The 18,808-nt window shown below is 44.9% G+C and overlaps 1 protein-coding gene across 3 annotated transcripts in view; it reads right to left on the bottom strand.

Moving 5' to 3' along the window:
* Positions 1–3,539, bottom strand: part of TENM2 (teneurin transmembrane protein 2) — a 1,175,656-nt gene extending 1,172,117 nt beyond the window's left edge. For 2 of the 3 annotated variants that reach the window (XM_031437753.2, XM_064480081.1), the window contains exon 1: positions 3,108–3,291. The gene's annotated coding sequence lies outside the window, so the exon portion shown is untranslated. The other variant, XM_064480080.1, reaches the window with a different exon arrangement.
* Positions 3,540–18,808: the final 15,269 nt, after the last annotated feature.

Raw genomic sequence — 18,808 nt, 5'->3', positions numbered from 1 at the left:
CCACATAGTCCCGTTTGAGGTAGGAGCCTCATACAAGTTTTGTCTCTGTAAATCTGACTTTCGATTTGAATTCTTACGTGGAGAAGGATACAAAGGCCCTTGGCAATGACCTTGACCATATTTCACCAGAAATTACTTCTCAAAATTAAGTCTACACAGAATAGAAAACAATGGAAAAGCTCGCCCATTCAGGTTTTCCTTCAAAAGACACAAGGAGTTCAGAGTTCCTCTCAATTATACAATGGAAAAAAAAAAACAACTAGAAATTACTTTTAAGAAACATTTCAGGAGCTCTAGCATGATAAACGCCTCATATATGCAGAGAAAACACTCCTGTTATCAGAATGAAAATAGGAACCTTAGCCATAGGGGCAAATGTGATTGTCAAGTTCCAGGAACCAACGGTCGCTTTCTACACAGCCGTCTCTTCCCAAGTAAGTTACCTTCTCCCCACGATGTCAGAGGCCATGCCTTTGGAAATGCTGAAATTCAACACAAACACCAACTGAAAGTAAACTACCTAATTTACCAACAAGCTTAGCAAAAGGAGGGTATTATTTTGATACGTTAACCTGAGATCAACGCCGGACACAGAAAGTTCAAATGAGCTCAGTGAAGATTTACTTGGAAAAACTTAACAACCAACAACAATAAAACCACCAACATGCCACAAACACTGTGCCACACAGAACCATAGAAGAGCAATCACAAATCCAGCTGACTGAATAGTAATCTCACCAGGCATTCCACCCAAAAAGTAGGTATGTTTAATATTTTAACACAGATTCTCAGAGCTTTTCAGGAGTTGCCAGGAAACTAGACGTAGAAAGAGGAGTGGGTGGGTGAAAAACCAACCTCAGCAGGAAGGAGTATGTTCTTTAAATCAATGGACCCTTGGTCTTCGTGTCTAGTGAAGATGCTAAAACTGAAGCTAACTGTGCTGTTTCGTAAACAAATTCATGCTCTGAATACATTACAGAATGATTAGAAATCTTGCCTCCTGGGCCACGTTGAAATGGGTCCTTAGCCTGGTCAGTTATCTGTTTGTGCCCATGTGTGTGAAATATGCAAGAAAATAAGGCAGCTGCTCAGCATGGAGTATATTGCTTTCTGGTTTTGGTCCTAGAATGAGGAAAGCGTGATGCTTTAGAAGACTTGGGTTCTTAGGATCATAAGGTACTGTATGAATTCATTTTTCTTTGGTACTTAGGCAAACGAATGCTTCAAGACCACTGTGATCCTAGTGAATGGAAGTTGGGTTTTTTCCCCCCAAACTTGATCAAAATGGTAAATGCAAAGGTCCATAAAAATATTTTAAAATAGCAATATTGTCATCTCAAGGGACCCATGTGTAAGCTGAGCTTTCACTCCAAATAAAACATCTTATTCTCCTCAGCAGATTACAAAGGAAGAAATAAGCTTTAGATCTCAGGAATCCTGTCCACAATCTCAAGGAAAGCTTTCGTCAACAGAGGCGACCCAGAGCAGGTAGATTTGCATGATGCCGTGAAGTTTTTTCTATAGAAAAGAAGGTCTGACTAGTTCAGTTCATTTATAGTTCGTTTTGTTTCTCTGTCCAAAACACGCTGCACTGTTTTATGCTGTTCTTCCAACATCAGCTAAGTTTACATTAGAACAAAGTTGAACAGCATTATTACAAACGTACTCTTTGCACGTAGGTAATTACTGTTCTGTGAGGTGGCAACCACGTAGTGGAAGCAGGCTTCCTTAAAGAACAGCATTTTTTCCCTCTGTAAAATGTATATGCCTCAGAGTGTCCCTGAACTGGATATTCCTCACCTGGGTCTAGAGTTCAAAGTGCCTCAGGATGGGAACACACATCCTGAAACTGCAGTCATTCGGCTCTACCCCTGACCTCCCTCCCTACACGTAAGCTGCCATTATTTTAGCCCATTTTTTCCCATGGCTTAGCAGAATTTTTAACAACTCTAAACTGATTTCTTTTAAAACTGCTGATCTGCCTTTACTCACTGACCCTTCAGTTACTGGAACTGAAAACTTAGGGGGAAAAGAGCCAAACAAATGAAACAGGGTAACTGCTAAGGAACCCTCAAAGAACTTAAATAGGAATACATTAGAGAACAGTTGTATGTTAATTTTTTAAATAATATTTAAAACAGATCCTGGAAGCAAGAGTTACAGAGTCGGTTCTATTTTTAAGAAAAGAGTTAAGAGTTCAATTTGCATGCATTATGCTGGCTATTTTAAATAATTGTATTCCATGTGGATGAAACTGCCCTTCCCCTCCCCAATTGACAAGATGCCACTTCAAGCAAGATCTAAGAAAGGGCTGGCTTAGGGGTTAGAAATTGCTGTCCGTGTCTCAGTTTTGAAAAAAACAATACCAGCAATCTCCCTCCTTCTCCACAGCCCTCAGTTTATTATTAAGTAAATTTAGCAATAGCTCAATCGCTGGAGATCAGGACAGTATGTGATGCACTAAACCACTCAGATGTTTATTATCTTTGCAAGCAACATGAGTAGTGGTGTCTATTATTGCCTCCTGCAAATCTGCAGTAATGTGATGCAAAACAGCATTTTAAAGAAATTCTCTTTTGGAATGCAAATCATTCTTCCTCCAATTTTGAATATTTTAGCCAGCATGTACCACACAGTAGTTCTGGAATCACTGGCATTTGCCATGCTGTCAAAACTGAGTCAAAATGCATTGTAATCCTGGAGAAGGATAACCTTAAACATTAAGGCAACGTTAAAATGCATCCTAAAAAAAATCCCTATAATTGCGATGAACATTAGAGAGAAACCGGCAGTCCTTCTGCAGAGAAATAACAGTCTGCTCTACCAATCTTTCCCCTCCCCCCGAAACTCATGCAACTAATGATGACCTCCCGAAGTGCCGAATTTAAATGTTCCAGCATTCATCTGAGGATGAAGGAGGAAAAAAATACATAGAAAACCACGAAACAAGTTGCAAACTGCACAAACGCCAGGAGAGAAAGAAAGGAAAACTGCAGGCAGATTCAGGAGCGATTGCAGAATGAGGAGGAACAGAAAGGAAACGAGGAAGAAAGAAAAGGGGGGAAAAAGCCTTAAGCATTAAAGAGTAAGAAGTGAAAAACATTTACCAGCGGCTCGGTCAGTAGCTTCGCTCCCTGACACCATCTACATAGAGAGATAACTTAGCCTAGAGTCTTCGGTCCCAGCTCGCTTTGGAGCAAAATTCCTTCACTTCGAGGGGGCAACACACACCCTCAAGAAAAAGAGAGAGGGAAAGAAGGGGAAAATAATCCCAAAGACCAAGACAGGCTTTCCCCCTCCTCCCTCTTACCCGCCCCCCGGACTCCCCAAACGGTGCTCCCGTCTGCACAGTTCTGCCCGCTGCGCCGCCGAGCTGCTGCCTCCGCTGTCGACGTCGCCGCGGCGGCTGCTGCTGCTGCTGCTGCTGCTGCTACTTCGGAAACGATTAGGAGGAGGACGCCCAAGCACGACCTGAGCCTGCGAGCCACCCAGGACCAATGTGCAACCTGCTCTGGAATCAAACCCATAACACACGCACGCACACCCAGCGACTCCCGCACTGGAGCCCTCGCGCGCGCACACACACGCGCCCGCCCGCGCGCCGCACAGACACACACGCGCGCACACACATGCATACGCGCGCGCACACATATACACACAAACACACACACACAGACACACACATACACACACACGGAGCGCCGCACACCTCCCGCCCGCCAGCGCAGCCCCTGAACGGGGAGTGCGAGCCAATCCCCGGCCCCGAGCGCGCGCACGGGCCGAGGCCGCCGGGGCTGGGTGGTGGCGCTCGGGCTGCAGCCCCTGTGACTGTTATGGGGAACAGGACCACGGGGGGGATCGCGGCTGCGAAAAGAGGGGCGCTGGGGGGGGCATGTGCACCCCTTTGTCTGCAGACAGACCCCCCTACCCTTCTCCTCCCCAAACCGGGCGTTTCCAAAACCAGACACTGAGCGCGCGAACCGCGGGCGGTGCAGAGTTCAGTTTGGCTCAGGGGTCGGCCGGGGGAGGCTCGGCTCCCCTGGCGGCACGCACCGCGGGTCCAGCTCTGCGAAACACGAAGCACCGCAGTTGCACGCGGGTCCCAGCACACGGCGGAGCACAGCCAGCTGGCGCGCCCTGCGGACGACCCGAGCCTGCCTCGGCTTGCGGGCATGCCCACTGCTCGGCCGGAACCTCAGATCGCGCCTTTCAGGGTTAGGGGCGCAGAGAGGGACACAGCCGACCTCGGTGGTTTCGAGAGGGAAGGCAGAGGTCCCAGCGCCTTGAGCCCCTGCTGACCTGCCTCACCTAGACTGTTCAGTGGCCCGAAACTGCCCTGGAAGGCGCGGTGCCCGAGGAAGCTAGGCTTTCAGACCTCAGAGGGGAGTTGCTTTTTCTTCCTCCCATAAAGGGAATTACAAAAGGAAGCAATTCCCCGGCCCCGGGGAAAGGCTGATTCAGTTGCAGAGTAATTGACAGAACATCCAGCAGGGCCTGGCCGTCCTCATAGTCACCGCTCACAGGTATTGCTTACTTCTCTTGTGCCGGCTTTGTGCTCCGTGATGCCCATGAATTACCTGATTTTATTCTGTCCAAACACTATATGATTAACCCTAGAAGGAAACTGAGGCTCCAGAATATTTTACTAACTGCTAGTCAATGGTAACCAAAGCATCCGGCAATCCAAACCTGCAATTTGACTCAGGCACTGGAGAGAGAATGCAGTGAGACCGATGAACTCCAGGCATATCTGGCAAAGTAAAGGTCCGCTGGATGTCCGGATGCTAACACCCTCTGGCTTTCAAGCTGTACCTGGCCTGTCTTCAGCAATCTGCAACTCTTTGAAAAAACTGCATGCCTGCAATTTGCCAATGTCCTAATACTAAGAACATTCATAATACTCATCTCTTGACTATGTACTCGGGGACACCCTTTTAATTAAGCATTGTGTACTTACCATTATCATCTTTAAAATAACCCTGTAAAGAGGCTTATCTTTATTCAGATTTTACATATGAGGAGATTGACACAGAGATGTCCTGTGACTTCCTCAAGGTGGCAGGGCTAGAAGCATGAAGGCGTGGTTTATTTGCCTCCAAGGTCCATGTTGGTTTTTGACTAAATTATGTGTCTTCCTTAACTGCATCCTGAACAAAGCCGTGAGTTGAGGGCAGAGCAGTGACTTTTTATTTCGTTCACCAAACACATATTGATTTGCTACTAACGTTCACTCATTCAAGAAAGATTTACTGAGCATTTACTTCCTGCAGGGAATGGTCTTAGCGGTGACACATGACAAAGAAACAATCCCAGAATGCTCTGAGTTTATCATGTGACAAGAAGATAGTGATCATATTCTTGTGATGCGGATGCTGACAGCTCACTAGCAATGCATGTCGCTCCCTCCCCTACTCGTCCAGCAACCTCCTATCTGTCCTTAGGTTTTCTGCTCCAGGGTCACTTCTTCAAGGAAGCCACCTGTGATCTCTCTGGCTGAGTCAAATCCCGCTTAGATAGAGGCTTTCAAGGCATCACACCACTCTCCTTTTTAAAAGTTGTTGGAGTTTCAGTTTTCCATGGATGCCATCATTCAGCTAGTGCAGCCTCCCCCATGCACCCAGCACCGCAGACCATAAACTCCAACAGGGATGTCTCTTTCCATTTTCCATTATCTCGTAGTACCTGGTGGACGTTCACCTTGCTGTTTCTCTCTGTCTCTTACACACACACACACACACACACACACACACACTTACACACACACACAAATACTCCTGGAACAGGAATAATGATTCCACCTCCATTTAAAAGATGAGTAACACAAGGCTGAGAGAGGTTAAATAGCTTGCCGAGGGCGCACATCTGAGTAAGTGACAGAGAAGGGTTCTAACAGGTCTGTCTGGTGCTTATATCCACATGAAGAGCCCTCAGGCTCTGCTGCTTGGACCACGTTATCCAGTAATCAATCAGAGTACACAAAAGTGGCTCATGGAAAGTATAGAAGACAGATTGCTGGGGACGGCGTTATGGGAGGAAACAGAGATAATTCAACATTATAGAAACTGGAAGGGCATGCAACTGGGCATCAGTAATCCACACTGAGCACCTACCATGTGCCAGGCACCTGGCTCAGAACTTCTCTCATTTTAACCTTAACAGCAATTCTTCCAGCAACAGTGCTGTTATTCCCATTTTACAGATGAGGAAACCGAGGGTCCCCAACAAAAAATAATATCCACTAGGCTGTCAATGCCAGGGGGAAAGTGAGATATTTATTTTTATTTGTCATTTTATCCAAAAGTACCTAACAACCTTTAAACTCACTCTCTGTCTCTTGCTGTCTCTCTTACACACACACACACACACACACACACACACACACACACACACACACACACACACACACACACACACACATCAGGCAACTTGCCCAAGGTCTTAACAGCTCGTAAGCTCCAGAGCTGGGATTTGAACTGAGTTTGTCTTACTTTAGAGATTCAGGGGGTATTGGGATTAAGGGGTCAGGATGGGGTTTGCAGCTTAACCGTGCTGTTGTGCCTAAGGATATATTTGGGTCTACCACGAGAGAGAGCCCCTGCTGGTCCATTACATCTAACAAAGAATCTGAGATTCAGAGACTGAAAGCTATTTGATCAAGGTCACAGCCAGTATCATCATGCAGAGGCAGGTTTTAAACCCAGGCCTCTCTCAGGACAGATGTGTGCTGCAGTGTCATGAGTGGCAGGCAGAGTATCCAAGATTTTCAGAGGTTTCAAAGGAGGGTGTGGGGTGTGGGATGAGGACCAAGGGAGTCCTCACTCCGAGACGAAATGCTGCAGCAAACCAAGCAAACCTTTGGCACCTCCCTTCCCACCTGTTACCACTCCTCCAGGTTCCACTTTTGCTCAGGCCCCTGTGCCTCTGCCTTTTCTGGCCTCACCTTGAACCCAATGCCTCACCGCCTCCCTACTCATTTTTGCAGCGGCAGTGGCTACAAACCGGGAAAGTAATACTGCATTTTGCACAGATCCGCTTCTAGCAGGCTACTGGGCATGCTCCGTGACAAGGGGCTGCTTTGATCACTAGTGGAAAGCTTTTGTTAAACACCTTCTCATTTTCCATTTTTGAGTATTACTTCTAAATGGAATATTGGTGTGTAGCACTTGGCAAAGACTCCTATAAGAATTCTTACTTGTCTATGAGAATGAGACACTTAGCTATGGAAAAAGTCTCAATCCCATGTGTTTCCTACTCCATCTCTGGTATTCGTCTCTCTGTTCTGTCCTCCCTGTGCACAAGAAAGCATCCACAAATTGTGTCCGTGTATTTACATACGTCACAGCCATAGACATGCACATCCAGCCACAAATACACAACCAGCCCTTTACCATGGATAGGTCTCCTGCAACTGTTTGGCTAGTAACTTGCTCTAGACTGAAATATTAAGAATAAAGTAAGGGAAGGGCTGCTAAGGGAAAGTTAAACATTAACCCTCTTTCCTTCCCCTTAAGAATAAGTTTATTCCCTGGAGAATGTTTCAGAAGGCAGAAAGCTCCCTGGGATTCTCAATGACCTCCTTTCTACACACACGTTAGGCTGATTTTTGTCACGAGAGCAGCAGGCTCTTCAACGCATGATGAGTATAACCTGTTAAGAAAGTCACAGAGGGCAACCTTCAGGAAAACGGCGCTGAGAACTTGAAATGTTAGTGGATGTCCTGCAGTGACGCCCAGGACGTGAATTTAAAGCTTTCCGAGGAGCCTTCTCCTAATTCTGTTTGAGTACTATAGCAGAGATCGGCAAGGTCATTCCCCATAGCAACACTCCGGGGCAAGCACAGTTACAATCCCCATTTTAGAGATGAAGAAACAGAGGCTCTGAAAGAGTAAAACCATTAACAGCAGAGCGGCCCAACGACCGAGTCTCCGAGCTGGGGCGCAAGCCCAAGGGGGTCGGATGTCAACGCCTGCGCGGAGCTCTGCCATCCGCCTCCTCGAGCTCCCCTTTGCACGCGGAGCTGGATGGAGGCGGGGCGGCGCTGAGGCGGGGAGCGAACCCGCACTTCGTGTGCACAGCACATCCCGCAGAGTAACACCGCTATCCCCTCGGAAGGAGCGGCCCTTTGTTCACTCGGCACATTAGAAAACTGACGTGTGTGGGACTTGGTGGGAGGAACCCATCAACATGAATGTCATCAGAGCAAAGGACTCTTGAGTTCCCTTTGACAAGACTTGATTCCCTTTCCTTTCAAACAGCATTCCAACGCAGCTGCCTACCATTTCCCAGATCGTTCACTCTTCATTGATATGCTCCTCAATTTCTGAGCATCCTGTACAGAGTACATGCTGGAAAAATGTTCACTTTCCTAAGGATGGGAAATTTAGAAGTAGAGACAACCTGAGCTTTTTAAAATCGCCGCGCTTCTCCGTATTTGTTTCCAGTGTCTATAAACATCCTTTTGAAAGTTCAGTACCTTATGATTTTGCGCTTTTGAGAGAGGTCAGGAAAGACCCCCAGGACGTGATTCTATCCAGGCAGATTAATTGGGTGCCAGGTAGCTCACCTGCGTGGCAACATTTGCATTTTTTGCATAGGATCCCTTGTACAGAAAAGGATAACTGATGACAGCCCGGCTCTATAACTTAAGGGTAGAGATTGTATCTTGTAGAGTAATCATTCATCTCTCCAGAAATCAGCCCGATAAAAGAAATGATGTCTGAGCAGCTCACATAGATGTAATAGTATCTGAATTTAAATTCTGACAACCCCTCAAACAATTGCTCAGAGCCTACATATTTTAATTTTATGCAGTATTCCAATAAATCTGAATTTACAAGCCTATAGGGAATCAGAAAACAAGAAGTTAACTGCTCTTGTTAGAAAATTAATAACAAAAACCAGAAACTGATAACCAGAGTTAATAAAGAAGGTGATAAAATTTTAATTTTACACAAAATATCTGAAAGCCTTAATGTAACATTTAGGTAAGCCTCCAATCACCCACATTCCAACAGAACTCCCGTGTATCGTCGGATTACATTGCTGTAGACCAGCCAACGATATTAATGGTGCTGACTCCGAACGCATCCTTGATTACAACTTGAAGCCAGAAAAATAAAGCTTGGATTCCTCAGCCTGTCACTTAGGGCTCTCCATGCCGTGGTCCAGGAGCGGCATGTGGCTTTCCTCTCCTGAATGTGTGTGTTGCAGCACATCTGATTAGAAGTGACTGCCCGGAGAGGCGTCTCAACAGGGATGTGGATGCCACGTTCGTGGGACCTACACTGTTCTGATTAGTGACGGCTGTTACTGCGGCAGACCCAGGACAGCACCGCTTGTGCCATGCATCTCCCAAACACAGAACCAGTCCTCATTTCCTACATTATCCTCCCTAACCTTCTTCCCCAGGCTCCAGTCAGAATTACTAATCCTTTGTCCATACATCCCCCCATCTTATTGTCCTTTTATCCGGAGGACTATCTCCTCTCTCAACATTTCTACAACCCAATTCCTCTTCAAATATCCCACTCAGGTGTCATCTATCCCCAGAAGTCTTCGCTGCATGCCCCAGCCAGAAATCCTCCCTGCTTTTTGCGAAGGTACCTCACTGCAGGTGAGTATCAGGTCCTTCTCATATTAAAGCTATCCATGCTCCTGCCTTCGCTCTCCTCCTGGACAACAAACTTGAATGAAATAACACTGTCTGGATCATTTTTGAATCCATCACCATGAGTCACACAAAGATTTGCACTGAATAAAGTGTATGCTATAGGAATATATAAATAAATGAATGGTGGATGCTCAATATTTGCTGAATTAATGAACATAAGATTATTATTGCTATGCTCCTGATATGTCACAAAGAGATTAAGTTGCATTCTGTGGGCTGGAGAAGAGGGCTAATGTGGGGGAGTTTCTGTGAGCAGCTAGGTTCTAAGGCCATGGTAACAAAGCCCCAGCTCTCAAGGGGCTCCCAGGCCAGTAGAGGAGACGGGAAAGTAGATGGGCATCAGAGGCGACACTGATACTTGACCCTTAATGGGAGTTTTCCGTCTTGACTTGGCTGGCAGGTCAATAAAAACCTGATAAGCAGAGGAGATGAGAGAACCTTATATAGTATTTTAACGTCTTCAATGTCAACAGGCATCATGATGAAGTAATAGTCTGTGTTTGCGTGTATGGGGGTGTGTGGGGGAGCATGTTCACATGCTCACGCTGGCTGGGATGCAGAGAGTGAGAGCGGTGTGCAGAGTCCTCCAAATGTCTCCAAAAAAGAAACTGACGATTCCCTCAAGACTAAAGAGAAACATCATTGAATAAATAATACCTTTCAAGAGGCTTAATACATTGTAAAGAGCATTTTCACTGATTGGTAGAAATTCTTTTTGATTAATTAATTAGTTAATGTTTTCAAAGCACTTTCAAGATGAAAAACATTTGGTGAGGGCTACATAACTGTTTCCCCACCACCACCACCAGGGACCTGGGTTTCCCACATTGCCAGCTTTTCCTCCCAGATCACTCCCGGAGCCCTCGTGCCCTCACAGAGGCTTGGTGTGTGGACTACTCTTCGACAAAGAGACGGGGTGCCGTGAGCAGAGAATACCGAAAAAATGACACTGAAAATACATTTTCAAACTATATTGGAAATGTAATCATACAAGAAAACAGAGGGAAGCATGATGATGAAAACTAGTGATATCCTCCAGCAGGGAGATTCCTTTTGCTCCCTAGCCTTGCACCACGTCTGGATTAATACCGATGTGTTCAAGGAACAATGACTAACTTTTACGAACTGCTCACTATCTTCTAGGTATTATTCAAGTTCTCTGCACATGCTTATATTCTCCTCAAAACAACTGTTGGAGGTACTATTGTTGGAAACATTTTATAGATGAAGAAACTGAGAACTAGAAATTTTAAGCGGCTCACCCAAGGTCACGGACAGCTTGTGACACGCCTCAGCACGTGGCCGTGATGCTAGGAGGAAGGAAAGCGGGAGAGGGCAAGAAGGGGAGAGAACTAGAGGTGGCAAAAGAGAGAAATTCCAACACAAGCCTACCCTTACAAGATCCTATGACTCACACTGATAGATTAACATATAGAAAGTGAATGAGGCCAGCGTGTCACGTTGGCGGAACTAATTCACATGGCAAAGGTGATTTAGCTTCATTTCCAAAGTGAAGATCTGTATTTAATACTCAAAGGATCACCTGACATTCTGCCCACAAGCAAGGCTCCTAAAGTCCTCATTCCCATCCAATGACACGGCACCACGGTGAGAATGAAGTCCTGGGTCGTGAACCTCCAATTTCCCTTTGGGTAAAAGCAACGGTCACATGCTTTCTTTAAAAGCATCTTGATAGAGTAAAAGACCAAGGGCTTCAGATGACCTCAGCCCCTTACAAACTGGGTGACCCTGCTCCTTACTGCTTAACATCTCTGAACCTCAGTCATCACATTGATAAAATGGAGGCAAACAAAGCGCTTCTCTCCTAGATCTGTTGTGAGCATTATTTGTGACCGTATGGGGCAAGCAAGTAGCAATGCCTAGATCGTAGTAGGTGCTGATAAAAAAAAAAAAAAAAACAGTAATTCTTTTTCTTCCTCCTTCTCTTTCTCCTCTTTTTCCTCCCTCTCAAGCTTCTGTGGACTGGCCCACTGAAAGACAAATCAACAAATTCTTAGTGTTTGCTTCCAAAGTCTGTAAGCATCCTTTGGAAAATTTAATGGATACTATGATCTGGAGCAGGTGGCGGGCACCAAAAATGGTGAATGGAGCAGAATAATGCCACTGAAACCCACCCTGTGGTTCAGCTGTGTCACTCCCCCTCCCCAGTAATGAAAATGTCAATGAGATGAGCAAGATGTGTGGTCTCTGAAACGGACACGTTTATTCTGAGGGCAGGTATCCAGCACAGGGACTAGAATCCAGTAAGACAGGTGTCCACAATTCACTGGTCTTACTGGCTGCAGGGTTCTCATTAATGCTAATGTCATTACAAGGTTCTTTTCTGATATAAGATATAAAGATGCTAAAGACATAGAGATGATGGAGGAACGGAGCAGAGCTCATCTGACCCTCTCCATCCACTAACTCAGTGATCTCAGTTTTAAAGCCTCAGTCACTAACCATCAGGGTCCCTGTCAGTGGAAAATGAGCTAATCCATGGAAAGGGCATGGAGCACTACCTGTTAACCGTGGCCCTGGAGGTGGGGGAAGGATCAGCCCTCTCCAGGAGAAAAGATGCTACTTAAAATAAGCTGTTCACAGAAATACTATTTACAATGGCCAAGACATGGAAACAACCTGACTGTCCATCGACAGATGACTGGATAAAGAAGCTGTGAGATAGTTACACAATGGAATACTACTCAGCCATAAAAAAGAATAAAATAATGCCATTTGCAGCAACATGGATGGACCTGGAGAATGTAAGTAAGCCAGAAAGAGAAAGAAAAAATACCATATGATATCACTTATAGGTGGAATCTAAAAAAAAAAAAAAAAAAGATAAATGGACTTATCTACAAAACAGAAACAGACTCAGAAACATAGAAAACAAACTTATGGTTACCAGAGGGGGAAGATGGTGGGAAGGGATAAATTGGGAGTTCGAGATTTGCAGATACTAATACATATAAAATAGATAAACAACAAATTCATACTATATAGCACAGGGAACTAGATTCAGTACCTTGCAGTAACTTACAGTGAAAAAGAATATGAAAACGAATACATGTGTGTATATGTATGACCGAAATATGATGCTATACACCAGAAATTGACACAACATTGTAAACTGACTCTACGTCAATTAAAAAAAAAAAGCATTGAAAAAAAGCTGCCATTCTGCAACCCACATCCATAAAAAAATAAAAAATAAGGTGCTCAAGGTGGGGCTGGGAGGAGGCGAGTAGGAACAGAGGGATGGAGGCAATATCAAGAAAGATCTTTCTTCCAGTGTGCAGTTCTGTTAAGGAGCAGCAAAAAGCGGTTCAGAAGCAGCTCTCGTGTGCATGTGCTTTCAAGAGGCCTCGGGAACCTTCGCTGCTGTGGTCCCTCACACACTCCACGATCTAAGAGGCACAGCACAGAGTCCGCCGGCTCAAGTAGGGGATATTGAATGGGTGGGAATTCAACTCCCTGTTTTTCTTTCTTTTCTCTTCCACAAAGCCTTTGAACAGTTCACAGCCATCAACAAACACGCTCAGAGAAGTAACAGGTTAAGGACAGGTGAGGAGTCCGGTTATAGTAAGAACATCTGCCGCATCTTCCAGACTTTACGTCTCTGGTAAAGAGACCATCTTTCCTGCCAGGCTTCCAGAAGCACTCAGAAGGGCCCTGGACTTAGGGCGCAGTGACTCAGAGGGGCAGGATGCCTTCCAGAGGGCAATGATGTTGGAGAAATAAGAAGCCGGGAGAGTATTTTTGGTTCTCGGATTAAAAAGCCAGTGTCCTTTCCTGCCAGCCCAAATTCCAGCCTCCACCCCCAGCCGGAAACACTTCAAAGATATTCTAATGGGAAAGGTTGCCAACTCATTGTCAGAGAGGATTAGTCTTATCAGTGACCAAACTGTGAGCCTTTGGCCTCCTGGCAAGCCAAGCGAAGACAGAAGCCAGCTCCCAAGAGCAGTTTCTATGGAAAACAGAGAAGGAGCCCTTATCCTAGGGTACCCAGACCTAGGCAGCATTTAGCACCCCGTGTGAGCAGACCACCTATTCTCAGGACCAATCAGATACAGGGCACAGTGCCCTCAATTCTATTTTATGAAAAAGACCAAACACTGGAGGTCAAGGCAAGCAGTAAACAAAGTAGCCATTAAAGGATTTGGATTAGGAAATGTAATTATCCCATTCCTACCCCCACCCTCATCCCAAGTGGGTTCAGAACTTTTAGAGAGAGCTCCAACAGCCCAGGGCACAGCCGTGAGCACGGGGAGGAAAGGAGAGTTGAGGGGAACTGAGGACCAATCACACACCCCACCCCACATCTCAGCTAGGGAGAAGGTCCTGAGGAGGACACCACGACAGAGGCGCTTTACCAAGGAACTACGCACCACTCCAGTCCCTGAATGTGAAGGCAAATGCTAAGAAACTGGGACACAAATTGATTTGATAATCTAGCAGGGGCGGGGGAGGGGGTAGGGAGGAGGGGAAGAAGAGGAACACAGAGACGATGGGAAAATTCCTGTTGAGAATGTTCCCTCACCAAGGATGTTGTGATGAGCTGTGTTTCTTCCTGATAAGACAAAGCTGCATCCATAAATCTCTTTCTTAACAAGCCAGCTTAAAAATCTCTTTATCTTAGAGATTTTATCATGCCATCTTTTTCTTAAACATCGTCCATTGCTCCCTATGGCCTTAAAAATGAGATTTAAACCCAACAGCAGGGCACGCCTTGCCCTTGACATCTATTTTAAATTTACCATCAAGTACCGTCTTTCCCTACTTCCCAGCCATGGACCCCACATTTTGATGACACTGACTCACTATCTTTTTATAAATAAAATTTGCTCTGTGCCTTGGCGTGTCTTGTTTCCTGCCCAATCAATATTCTTTCCTTTTCCACATTTGGTGAGCTATTTATCCTTCAAAGCTTTGATTAATAGGAAAACATTACTGTGAAATGTTCCCAGATTCCACTAGGAAGAATGCAGCACTCTCTCCCGTGCCACTTTATTGCCTCTCATGTGACACTTAACAATTCTTTTACTTTATAATTTCTGATTCCATAGTAATTGTCTTCTATAATACCTCACTAGAGAACTGAGTGATTTGAGGGTCGACTCTGTCTTACTCTTATTTATACGGTGAATGCGTGCCAACAAGGAAGCAATCCGTTAAGTGTTTTGTTTTTTGTTTTGCTTTGTTTTGTTCTATTTTTGACAAATAGAGTAAGACTTGAGTATTCATAGTTTGACTATCAGCTCACTTCACCTATTTCACAATGCTAAAGGTGGCTGAGATCATGTGATCTTGACCAAAGCAAACACCACCACCTGGTGGCAACAGACGCAAATTGCAGTATTGAGTTTTTAAGACGGGTAAATTTTGGAAATTTACACCTGTGAGCTTAAATTTAAAAAATATGAACCACAGTAAGAGTTACTACCTTTTGATCACTTTGGCAACCTATTATTATACTGGTTATTAACAGATAACTTTAAAGATACTTGCAATGCATCTGATTATTCAGTATCTTCAGTTATTTTCCATTTTTAAAGTCTACTTACATACTTTAAACAAAAGCACTTTATTTATCATAAATGCTATCATTAAATGTTGATTTTTAAAGTCTACTCATGATATAATGTCTCTTCATGTGCAGTCTCTGCATTTGTTACTTTAATAAATGAACATGTTACATACAAAACAATGGATCAGACACTACAACATAAAAAAAGATGTATTCTCTTAGATGAAAAGAATATAACAGCAACACACATGCCCAGCACTTGGCCAACCAAAATTTTCTATAAATAAGCTCATTTTTATGCATAAAATGACCGGTGCCTTTTAATGACGATCCTTATCACTTTAGTTGCTACTGATCTTACAAGATCACGTAACTATTGAGTAAAAAAAAAAAAAAATTGTTTGATACACGTTCAGGATTAAGTATTTTCAGCTGGTGTAATATCCAAAGATATAATTTCCCAAGATTTCATGGTAACCCCTCTCCATCAGAAGAGCTTATCAATGCCCTGTTCCATGACCACATAAAAAACTTACAGTACAACAGTCATACTGCTACTGGAAAAATACAACTATATTTCTTCTACCATTAGAATTCTGTCCTTCTTCCTCTAATACTGGGGGGAGGTATGTTATGGACGCAGTAACAAAGGTGGACTGCAAACCGCAGCAGCCACTCAGGGTAAGAGGTACTCTCTGTCTCTATTCAGACACACAACATCGCTCTACAGTCAGGCTGCTGGAAAAGATAAGAACTCCTGACAGTGAAACAATGTGCTCTGAAGATAAGAACTTGCCGACTGAACTGCACGCTGGCCTGAGTTTCACTCCTGGCGTGTTTGTGGACTGAGAATTCACACCGAGGCCTCTCTGAGCACCTCTCCCTGTCCGGCTTCTCCCTGTCCCTCATTTGTTCTGCAGATTCTCACAGGATTATTGCCCTACACCGTCCCTACACACACATCCCCACAGAACAGTTTTAACTGCTCCTTAGAGCAATCAAAGCACCTGGTGACTCGGCCTCCACTTGATTGCACCTGCCCAACACGCCATACCATCTGCCTCACCCACCTCCACCTACTGGCCCTTGGTACCACTTGCCAACCCCCAGTTGTACTCTCTAGTTTCCCATCTTGGTCTTTGGTTCTCTGCCAGCGCTTCTCAAACTGCAATGTGCACACACATCAATGTGCAGCTGCTGATTCATGGGGTCTGGGATAGCCTGAGAGCCCGTACCTCTGACCAACTCCAAGGTGATACCGGCGCTGCTGGTCCCAAGACCACAGTTTGAGGAGCGAGGATCTCTTCCATATCCCAACATGACTTTCCACTCCCATGGGCACCCCTGACACTTCCGACTTTTCAAATCCTTACTTCTCCTTGACAAATCAACTCTGAACCTCTCTCCATCCAAACATTTTTCCCTAGTCCCTCCAGCCCAGGGTTTTCAACTTGGCTGCACATTAGAATCACCAGGGGAACATTAAAAACTCCAGCTGCACAAAGGCACGCCAGGTCAATTAAGCCAAAATCTCTGGGGCTGGGACCAAGGCACCAGGGTTTTTTTTTTTTTTTTTTTTTCTTTAAATCCTCAGGCGATTACAACCTGCCGCTAGGGTGGAGAACCGCTGCTTTTGGAAGGAAGTGACTTTTTCCTTTCAGCACTTAATAGCTTTTTGTTTTCACCTATTCTTCTATTTGAATTAACTGAGAACTCTCCTTGTCTGCTTAAATGTCCTATTCCCCTTACCAGCATTCACACTTTTTGAGGACAAGATGCCTGCCATCCCTTGGCAAGCTGAATATGTCAGCACTCAAGCAAGGGCTACGGAGGCAGAGTTTCTGAGTTCAACTCCCAGACCTACCATGTACAATCTTGGGCTTAGTTCTGAAGCTTTTTATGTCTCAGTTTTCTTCTCCGCGAATTGGAAATAGCAATAGCAGCTGCATCATCAGGTACTTTTAATAAAATATAAGTTTAAGAAGATAAACATACGAAGCACCGGGCGCGGGCGCACGGTGTCTCCTCGACAAATGTTAGCCATTATCATTATTAACTAGGCTCCTCTGTCTGTCTCGCATTGTGTAACATAGCAGTAAGCAGTCAATAATCATTTGCTGGATGAATAAGTCAATAAATGATGGAAAATAAATCATATTTAATTGCTCTAAAATAAGCCCAGAATAGCAGCCTTCTACTGAAAAAGTTCCAGTTAATGAAGGTTCACTCTCTGCACAGGCCTGTAGGTATCCATGCTGCCACTGGCCTGCTGAATTCAAGTCCAAGAAAAGCTAGGTGGCTCTTCACAATGGAAGATATGGGGAGAAAGATAATGATCATGCCTCAAAAAAGAAAAGTGTTTAAACACTGTCAGTAGCACGTGTTTGCTAAAATTCATCAAACCTACTGACATAAATTTAAAAGGTTGCATTGAAATACTTTGCGGGGGGGGGGGCACCTTTAAAACCCAATCCATATTCTTTTTCATTATAGTCTTTACAAGGTAGCGAATCTAGTTCCCTTGTTGGCCTACAATGAAAAAGAATATGAAAAGGAATGTATTTATGTATAAATAAATGACTATGCTGTCTGTACACCAGAAATTAACACAACATTGTAAATTGACTATACTTCAATTAAAAAAACAAACTCCAAAAAAAAAAAAAAACCCTAATCCAAATCTCAGCATGCACTAAATTTTATCATCTTTAAAATGTGTGAATTGTCTGTCCTGTTGTCATACACAGTGCCTCACCCCCACCCCCCTCATTGGAAGGACACAGTCTTGGCCACCAGACGTGTAAACAGCCCAGCTTTGAAATCATTCTTATGCCAACAGAGCATTTCATCACCACTGAACAGTAAAGGAGGCAGGCGACCGAAGACGCTAGTCATAATACATAATGTGATGGAACCGGTGAAGTCTGCCTATTACCAGTGTGAATAGAGCTCTTTTGTTGGAATCCATCCTGGTGGAATGAATAGTCCCTGTTATGTTTATTGATCACGCCCTCAGCACTGAGGTAGAGGTGGCCAGATCTGCCCGGGAAAATAGTCAGATGCCATTGTACGCCTTCCGTTTTGGCAAGACCAGATCATCAGTCAGAATTCACTTTTAAACTCGAAACAAAATGTTCGATATTCTTACATCCCCCAAGAATAAAATGAGGCAGAAAAAGAAATGTCTTAAGTAACTTGGCTCTGAGCACTCGTCACTCTCTCTGTGGCTGCCCTCCACGTCCGGAGGGCCCCGGACCTCAGCCTGAAGGGCTGCTAGCCAGGCCCGTCCTCAATGCTTCTCATGCAGCCCACACAGCTGCAAAAGTCCTACCTGATCCTGGCACTGTCCCCCTCCAAGCCCTCCGATGACTTGCTATTGTACGTGGAATAAATTCCAGACCTGCTGGTGGTCTCACCTGACCTCAGACGGTTCAGTCTGGCTTCTTCCTCTGACCTCCTCTCATTCCCTGGGAATCTCCGCCAGGCACAGGCAGGGCTCTCTTCTGCTCCCCGGACATCAGCCTCTTCACCTGCCCATCCTCCTTCTGCACTTGCCTGGGGCTCTCTGCCCTTGGACTTTGCAGATCTTTCCCCTCATTTAATCCTAC

Source organism: Camelus dromedarius, chromosome 27 (genome assembly GCF_036321535.1).
Source record: "Camelus dromedarius isolate mCamDro1 chromosome 27, mCamDro1.pat, whole genome shotgun sequence".
Lineage (NCBI taxonomy): Eukaryota > Metazoa > Chordata > Mammalia > Artiodactyla > Camelidae > Camelus > Camelus dromedarius.
This window is presented reverse-complemented; position numbering and strand designations above follow the sequence as displayed.